This window comes from Babylonia areolata, chromosome 2 (assembly GCF_041734735.1).
Source record: "Babylonia areolata isolate BAREFJ2019XMU chromosome 2, ASM4173473v1, whole genome shotgun sequence".
NCBI lineage: Eukaryota > Metazoa > Mollusca > Gastropoda > Neogastropoda > Buccinidae > Babylonia > Babylonia areolata.
Window position 1 is genome coordinate 62,038,816 of NC_134877.1, and position 10,000 is coordinate 62,048,815.

Sequence of the window (10,000 nt, forward strand, 5' to 3'; positions counted from 1 at the left end):
AAAAACAAATAAAACTGCACGCAGGATAAAAAATACAAAAAAAAATGGGTGGTGATGTAGTGTAGCGACGCGCTCTCCCTGGGGAGAGCAGCCCGAATTTCACACAGAGAAATCTGTTGCGATAAAAAGAAATACAAATACAAATACAAATGACAATGCTGCTATGGAGGTTCTATTAGATTTGGGACTTCGTAACAAGGTTGTACTCTACGTTTCCTTTCATGATGATTTCCCGGTGTTAATCACGTCAGATGATGATGGATGGATCCTTTTTCTCCTGCTGACATCAGTCCATCCATGTACAGCTACGCTTCAGGATATGACACTGCAATTCACAGCTGTGGGTGCTTTGAGAGAGAGAGAGAGAGAGAGAGAGAGAGAGAGAGAGAGAGAGAGAGAGAGAGAGACCCATTGTTCCCCATGTGCGGGATCTGTATATCTGTATGGTTCGTATGAGCAAGAGCATGACATCAGCCCTGAAAAGGAAACTATCTCCACAGGACTCGACCCCTTAAGCAACACAGCCTTCACTGAACTAAGATCCAAAGGCCTGAACGACTTGACCTTAAATATTAAGGGTTTGTTTGCCAAGAGGTCGTCAAACTCAGCTTTTTTGCTTTTATTTTATTCTATGTTATTTTATTAATCCGCTTTTTAAAAAAAATTATATCATCCGGCGACCAGTCTTCAATGCCAGTCATAGTTTCTTCATAACAATAACAAGAGTGCAAGTCTGAGAGCGAAGTTTTATTCATACTTTTAGCTCTTGTAACGGCTACAATTTATCTGACAAATTTTTCAGGTTTAAAGTTTATACTTCTAGGAGCCAGTTGCATTGCTCGGAAGGAAGAGCCTAGTATGGTCGTAACCCGCTACTAACTGTGTGTTACTAGTATGGAATTGACCAATGGCGTAGTTCGGTCAACGGAGGCATTTAGTCACGTGTAACTGTCAAAAAGTTAGAACCAAGCAATGCAACTGGCACCTACGCTGGTTGCAGCGCAAATTCAGCTTAGCGTTAGGGAGTGCACTGGATCAGCATAAATTAAGGGCAGTCATCAACAATAAACAAATGCTGCTAAGATTGCTTATGCCCCGTTGGGCTCCGATGGGAGTCTAACAGACCCTTGAAGACAGTGTCATTGACCTGAATGACTGATATGACGCATACATGTCAGTGGACACAAGTAGCCATTGGTCTGAACGCTCCGATGTGGTGTTTGTTGTGTTGGGGAGAGAGAGAGAGAGAGAGAGAGAGAGAGAGAGAGAGAGAGAGACACTTTGACACTTTGACACTTTATTGTCATTACCTGCAAGGGTCTATTGACAAGGGGGGGACGGGTTATTTTTGTTTAACACAAGAATAGCAGAACACATTCTGCTCTATCCAGTAGTACCTCTCACATACCCTCTCACATTCTTTTTCAAAGTTCCTCAAATTTAAACAAATGAAATAAACACTTAGAAAAGAAAAAGAAAAAAAGGAATAATATAACCAAACTCAGCCACCCATTCTGTTGTGTTGTTATGTAATTTATCGATATTTGCTTATCATCAGAACACACACAAGACTAGATACTACATATGATTATTTTCCTCGTTATTACCGTTATTGTTAACGTTAATAAGGTTATGTCTTAATGTGTATGCTTCTGCAATAAATTTCGCTATCGACTGTATTATAACTTCATCATCAGACGATAAAGCAGCAACGAGATCATGTCTTTTAGCATTATCTAACTCAAAGAATGCACATTTTTTTCTCAGTTCATCATATGACTTACACTGAAACAGAAGAGAGAGAGAGAGAGAGAGAGAGAGAGAGAGAGAGAGAGAGAGAGATTCTTATTTTACGAGGGTAGTGAAGTATGCACAACTGCTTTCTTTGTGTGTGTGTGTGTGTGAGAGAGAGAGAGAGAGAGAGAGAGAGAGAGAGAGAGAGAGAGAGAGAGAGAGAGAGAGAGAGAGAAGAAACAAATAGCTAACAAACGCAGCACTGTGGCGAAGTATTCTTCCCAGGATCATCGAACAGGTTTGAAGTTGCAGCGGGATTTCCGTTAACGCCAGCAACAAACGCATTGTGTCAGCGACTCTATCGGTACCTTGCCATCAGCCCATCACACAAAAGGCCATCAAGGTTTCATTGGCTTCATCAGGGTCCTTTATTTGCAGCAAAACGCTGCAGTATCATTTCGTTCTCGAGCATCTTGAACATGCATGCTATAATGCTTGTATCTAGTTATTTCGACTTAGATAACTTTAGTGATCATTCGTGTTGATACTGAACCGGCACCAAACAGGAAATTACGATGCAGTCATTGTGGTTTCTCTGTAATGTCATCATATCACGCACATACCATTACAGAATAGCATTGATTACAAGAAGGGACAGACACATTGCCATAACCGGATTCTGCACTGATGAGAGCCTTCGCGAAGCTAAAGGGACACAACTGCTCTGATTTTGTTGCACGCTCCATTACTGGTCTGAAGCGATTGTTGAAAAGGTCACAATTAGAATGGTGACGTCAACTACAGAGCGACATTGTTGACTGATGTTTTTTTTTTTTTTTTTTTTTTTTTTTTTTTTTTAATATGTAAACTAGTGTGCAATACACCATACTAGTTCTCCATCTGCAGCAAGAAAAGCGCCGTATCATTGTCGGTTAGTCGTTGGACTCCTGCAGGTGCCAGTTGCATTGCTTGGCTCTAACTTTTTGACAGTTCACTCACTCACTCATTCCCTCGACCGCTGGGGTCGTTGGGGGGACATGAGGAAGATGTCATAGCTCGCCACGCCGTTCTGTTGGCAGCTGTCGTGAGGAGATCTGGCATCGTCATTTTGGTCCATTCCTTGACGTTGTCGGACCAGCTCTTTCTCTGCCGCCCCCGTCTGCGCCCTCCCTCTACAGTCCCTTGCAGGATGGTTTTGGAGAGGGTGTTATGTCGTATGACGTGACAAAACCATGCCATCTTCCGTCGTTTGACAGTCGCCAGCAGTGGTTCTTGGGGCCCAACAAGGTTGCTGACCAGGTTCCGCACATAGTCATTGGTCTTGTGCTCCTTTGACAGTTACACGTGACTAAATGCCTACGTTTGACCGAACTACGCCATTGGTCAGTTCCATACAGTTAGTAGCGGGTTACGACCATACTAGGCTCTTCCCGTCCGTGCAATGCAACTGGTTCCTGATCCAGTGGTCACCAGTGATCAGGGTTCGAGGCCCCGTTTCAGCATGGTGTGGTGTCCTTGGGAAAGGCTCTTTATCGCGACTTTCCTCACTCCACCCAGGTGTGAATGTTAACCTGACTTCGGTTGGGGGTAGGTTACAACGGCGGAAGGAGAGGATTGTACTTCGCCTTCCAATGCCGAGCCCTAGACACAGTGCATAATGGTTATTATGGCTTCACTGCCCCGTTGGTGTAAAGGCTATGAGACTTGTTACCTTAATCTTTTAAGAAGGTATGTTCTTGATGCAAGTTTAATTCTTCTTCTTCTTCTTTCTTCGTGGGCTGTGACTCCCACGTTCACTCGTATGTACACGAGTGGGCTTTTACGTGTATAGCCGTGGGTTTTTTTTTTATTGTTTTTTTTTTTTAACCCCGCCATGTAGGCAGCCGTACTCCGTTTTCTGGGGGTAAAATTCAAATACAGTTGTGGAGGGGGGTAGGGTGTAGGGGTGGGGGGGGGTGTGCGTTTTTTTTTCACCAGCCGGTACAGCACCAACATAATCCGAGCCCCGTAGGCTTGGCCCCCTTGTAGCTATAGGGTCTTGCAGGCAGTACATGCAAGAGAGAGTGAAGGAGACTTGACCAGCGCGGAAGTGTCGGCCTTAATGAGCGCTGAGCATAATGAGGCACGGGCGGAACACGCGGGCCGTGTGCGGGAAGACGATAGGCCCAAGTAGGGGCCTCTTGAGCTTGGGAGAAATCGCCCTTTGTATTGTGTGTAATCCGAGCGGCGGAGGCTTGAAGAACAGCGCTGGCCAATAGTTGATTGGGCCTTGTTAGCTGGGCAATTAGCTGGATGGGGTTTTTCTTTCCTTTTTGTTGGTCAAGGGGCCGCCTCTGTGTGTGTGTGTGTGTGTGTGTGTGTGTGTGTGTGTGTGTGTGTGTGTGTGTGTGTGTGTGAAGGGGGACAAGGAGCATTGTTGTTTGGTGTTGGCTCAGTGGTCCGGGCTTTCCTCCCGCCTTGTTGCTCCCACTCGGAAGTTGACCTCAAGAGGTATTGCGCTGCGATTCAAAGGTCTGGGAGGCCCTTATATATTGTGTGGCAATTGATGTTCTTGTTTGTATTTTGTTTCTATTTAATTATATATATGTGTGTGTGTCTATGTATGTATGTATGTAGGGATGGGTGGATGCGTGGATGGAGGGATATGTGTGTGTGTGTGTGTGTGTGTGTGTGTGTGTGTGTGTGTGTGTGTGTGTGTGTGTGTGTGTGTGTGTGTGTGTGTGTGTGTGTGTGTGTAAACAAAAGACTATACACAGCCAGAATGATGATCATTAATTGAGCTTGGTTGCGACAGATGGGATTGAAAGTCTTTTTGATTTGCCGGAAATGAACGAAAAGTAATTTTTTTTTTTAGATAATGAAAGCTAACGAAATAATTTTATTGTGTTTGCTTTTTGATCATGGGCGGTTTGGTGGACGGATGGGTCTTATTTATAGACTCTATCTGCCATACTTAACTCTTAGATAAATGAATATGATACGCAAACAAATGAACACACGCAAACAAGATCTATATACAGCATAACACGGAATCACTGGTCGTCCATTTTTCTCTCTCCAATTTCGCAACAATGAAATGACACATTTTCATGTGTATATTTGTGTATTGATATTGTATACCTATCAAAAACTTTTGTTTTTACTTACACATTAATCTTTGTTAACTGTCGAGCTCTTCAGGTACCCAATTAAAAGCTGGAAGTAAGCATTCCTGCAAAATGTATATATATATATATATATATATATATATATATATATATATATATGTGTGTGTGTGTGTGTGTGTGTGTGTGTGTGTGTGTGTGTGTGTGTGTTAGCCTGGAATAACACCGTTCTTCTGCGTGAGTTCTTCCGCACGCGAGTACACACACACACACACACACACACACACACACACACACACACACACATCGATGGTATTTTTATATTTGAAGCTTATGAGACTCTGGTTTATTGTCTTGCCACCACTCCCACCCACCCACGGGCTTCCCCTCCCCCGTCCCCCACATCCCCCACCCACACAGACCGCCACACTTTTGTAACAACAACAACAACAACAACAAAAAGTTGGAGACTACGTCCTGTCCTGTTTGTGAGGTGGAACTGGTAACGGTCTCCAGAGTGGGTTTTCCATGAGGCGGGCCAAGTGCCGAACGTGTGCATAATGTTGAGCGTGGGCGTCTCCTCTGACCTTGGCATGCCGATATGATGACGTGACGGTCAGCTTGAAGCACTCGGTGACATGAACTGTGTGGTGGCATCACGTGCTCTTTTTTTCTGTTTTTTTTCTTCTTCTTTTTTTTTTTTAATTCTTAACCTCCTTTTCAGCTCTTCAAGCTGTTCTCTCACGCGCGCCCTTCGTAGTGTAGTGATGGCCTAGAGGTAACGCTGTCCGCCTTGGAAGCGAGAGAATCTGAGCACGATGTAATGGTTTGAATCACGGCTCAGCCGTCGATATTTTCTCTCCCCCCCCCCCCTTCACTAGACCTTGATTGGTGGTCTGGACGCTGGTCATTCTGATGAGACGATAAACCGAGGTCCCGTGTGCAGTATGCACTTAGCGCACGTAATAGAAACGACGACAACAAAAGGGTTGTTCCTGGCAAAATTCTGTTGAAAAATCCACTTCGATAGGAAAAACAAATAAAACTGCACGGAGGAACCCCACCCCCCACACCCCCACCCCCCCAAAAAAAGGGTGGCGCTGTAGTGTAGCGACGCGCTCCCCTTGGGGATAGCAGCCCGAATTTCACACAGATAAATCTGTTGTGATAAAAAAGAACTACAAATAATATACTACATACAATACAAACTGAACAACTGAGCAATAGAGAAGAACAATAGACATCGTGAGAGAGAGAGAGAGACAGACATAGAGAAGTGGCTTGAGGGTGGCTAAGAAGTCAAGTAGTCCTAATTTTTCCCCCTCCCGTTTCCAATTACTTTTAAGGACTTTTTGTTGTTGTTGTTGCATTGTTGTTTTTTGGCTTTTTTATTTTATTATATTTCTTTATATCTTGACCTATCTCGTGACAGACACAGTGTCTGCCATAACCGTTGCTACTTGGCGTTTGAATTGTCGGCACACGCGGGCCTCTCATTGGGCCACTTCATATGGCGGGCACCAATCACAAGTCGTGCTTCAAAGCCCTCGACTGACCCAAGAGACGGGCTGAGGCCTCGGGTTGCCTTCAAGGGAGACTTGGGAGGACACCTTTCTGGCTGCAAGGGCCATAAGTTCAAGCATCATTGATGACGTTAAGAAGAGGGGGGGGGGGGGGGGGGGGAAAGAGAAAGGCTGGTGATGGGGGTGGAGGGGGGTGTAGGGGTGTGAGTGGGGGGGGGGAGGGGGGGGGGGGCTAAGGGTGATAGCTGAGTGGATAGTATCCTGTTTTATGTTTAATTTGTTTTTATTTTTCATGTGGGATTTTTCTTTTCTCCTGTTTATATAATGACAATGATGATGATGATGATAATGATAATGATGATGATAATAATAATAATAAACGGTAATGAGAAAAGAAGAAGCAAAAGGAGAGGAAGAGTTCTTTGGTTTACTTATTGTTTTGTACGTCTCACTGGTCTACCGTCCACACAATGCTAAGTGACATCTTTGTACATTACTACTATTGCTGTTGATACTGCTGATACTGCTACTGATGTTGCTGCTGCCGCTGCTGCTAATGATAAATAATAATAATAATAATGAAGATTAAAAAAAAAAAGATAATAATGATGATGGTGGTAATGAGTAAATACAAGAAATTGATTGTAAGTAGCAGTGACTTAACTCACTCACTACGGCTAGTCCTCTCTTCTCCTCTACACAGACCCCTCGGATGTCCAGTGGGTGTCTGAATGACCCAACCTTTAGCTTCCGTCGTCAGAATTGTGGTATTCTTTGTCAACATTCACCTCTTCAGTATAAGAGCCTTCCGCTTGCAATATTTTGATGATGGTAATTGGGGTGAAACGCTGTTGACGTCGTCTCTTTCGCCGTTCGTATGGAGAGAGTTAAACAAATCCATGAACAATCTCTCTCTCTCTCTCTCTCTCTCTCTCTTACACACACACACACACACACACACACACACACACACACACACACACACACATACACACACTCGGACAAACAAACACACTGACTGCTATCATGAACAACAATGACCAACGCCAACGAGTTACGACACAGAAAGCCAACAGCCGCTCCACACCCCCGTCACGAACAGAAACGTAGCAAGAGAGACAGGCTCTCACCACACTTCACCACTGCTAGGCACACGAGTCGGCCCCCCACCCTCCCAGCTCGCGGCAACCCACGATGGCGACAACAATTTATATGAGCAATAATCTGATTCTTCTCATTCTCAGCATGACTCTGTCCCTTTTTCCCTTGCCTTCCTCCAAGAACGGATATCGAATACACCACCCCACCCCACCCCACCCCACCGCGACCTCTCCTCCACACCGCCACACGCCACCACATGGAGTAATGGCCTAGAGGTAACGCGTCCGCCAAGGAAGCGAGAGAATCTGAGCGCGCTGGTTCGAATCACGGTTCAGCCGCCGATATTTTCTCCCCCTCCACTAGACCTTGAGTGGTGGTCTGGACGCTAGTCATTCGGATGAGACGATAAACCGAGGTCCCGTGTGCAGCATGTATTTAGTGCACGTGAAAGAACCCACGGCAACAAAAGGGTTGTTCCTGGCAAAATTCTGTAGAAAAATCCACATCGATAAGAAAAACAAATAAAACTGCATGCAGGAAAAAATACAAAAAAAAATGGGTGACGCTGTAGTGTAGCGACGCGCTCTCCCTGGGGAGAGCAGCCCGAATTTCACAGAGAGAAATCTGTTGTGATAAAAAGAAATGCAAATACAAATACACAAATGCAAATACAAACCCCTACCTCACACACCCACCAAGTCCTGGTCGGTCTGGATCCTCCCCGCATGCACATCGAACCTTCGAAACCCCCCCCTCCTCCCCCTCCCCCCCCCCCTTCTACCACCCCTCTCCTACACTCAACAAACAGCTCATGACCAAGTCTGCCCCCCCAAGAGGAAGGGGTTTGAGAAACGGTGATTCACCTAAACCCCTCGACTGGCAGCCCTCATAAACAAAAGCTTTTTTTTTTTTTTCTTTTTTTTTCTTCTTCCCCTCTATGTGTGTACCCAGCTTACAACTTTGGTCATTAATCGGCATTTCGGTGTCAATCGTGGACCATTCCAACCCGGCTATCGATAGCTTTGGAGTGACCCGTTCAAGCTCTGGGTAAGATTAACTTTTAGAGTTGTAAACGGCGAGGGAGTTAGAACGCAGCCTTGTGCTACCCCCTTCCCCACCCCTCCATCCCCTCTCCCTCCCACCCCCCACTCCCTCTCTCTCTCCCTCCCTCTTACCAAAAAGATTGATGGCTGTCTGTTGTGAGTGAAAGGATTTGTTCGTGTTGACACGATCCCGGGTCAGTTTCCTTACACCTCCCTCTCATCGACAACCTGTGGGGTCGATCGCTGGAACTTATCGTAAATTTTTCAATGCAGTTTTCTCGATTTCGTGCTGGAGCGCGTTCAGTCCCTTTTTTTTCCCCCCCGATTTATGTCCTAATGCTGGGGGCCTTCAGCTGTAGTCTTTGTTCAGGACACACTCGCGGATTTTGTCCCACGCTCTCCTTTGAGCCAACGTTTTCTTGACCTCCGGTGCACCATTTATCTTTTTTTTTATGTGCTATTTACACAGGGTTTTTTTGTGTACATTCCTGTCGCGCTTTTGTTGTTCTGTGTTTTCTGATTTGGGGTTGAAGAAAAAAAAAAGGAGAGAGAGAGAGAGAGGGAGATTCAAAAACTTTATTACTCAAGGATAAAAATTTTAGGCATCGTCTAATCTTCCCATCTGTCCTTGTGACAACAATTACAATAACAACATTAACGATAACGTCGCAACAATAATAATTTTGTTAACACTGCTACATCTACTGCTACTACTACGAATAATAAGAGAGAGAGAGAGAGGGGGGGGGGGGGTTCGGGTGCAGGGGGTGAAGAGATACTGAGGTCTCGTGTTCGTCTTCGCCTCACCGTCAGACCTAGAAGTCATCAGGTGAAGACGTGCTCCGTGACCAATGACCAGTTTGACACATTCCGGCTGACGTACTGTCCACGTCTGCCCCTTCCCCTTCCCCCAACCCCTCCGCTCCCCCCCCCCCCCTCCTTGTTCCACGCATTAGCTGTGGACAGGTAGACATCGTGCCTCAAATACCCGTCCCTCTCTTCATTTGTTATCTGCTTTCTCGACATCTCGTACACACACACACACACACACACACACACACACACACACACACACACACACACACACACACAGAGAAAGAAAGAGACAGACAAACAAGACAGAGACAGAGACAGTGAGAAAAAGAGAGAGACAAAAGAGACAGAAAGAGGCAGACATACTTACATAAAGACAGAGAGACAGAGATAGAGAGAGACAGTAGGTCATGCATACAGGTAGTTGGGGGAGGGGGGGGGGAAGAGAAAAAAAAAAGGGCGGGCAAAGGCAAAGGTCTACACTGTGAAGGAAGTAGGGTCTGGCTATCAGTGTTTACAGAGGGCCATACGGCTTGTCATGCAGTCGCCGCCAACACGATCTTCACGTCGCATTCATCATCCCGAACTCCCTACCAGAATTTCCCTCCCCTTACCCCCCCAAATCTCCCTATCCCTCTCCCACCTCTCCACTAGACCTCTGCTGGACTCATTCGAATGGATC

At 45.6% G+C, this 10,000-nt stretch overlaps 1 protein-coding gene across 1 annotated transcript in view; it reads left to right on the forward strand.

The window, feature by feature from the left end:
• The window catches only part of LOC143277960 (uncharacterized), a 39,356-nt gene that overhangs the window by 26,037 nt on the left and 3,319 nt on the right, over window positions 1–10,000 (forward strand). The window lies entirely within an intron of this gene.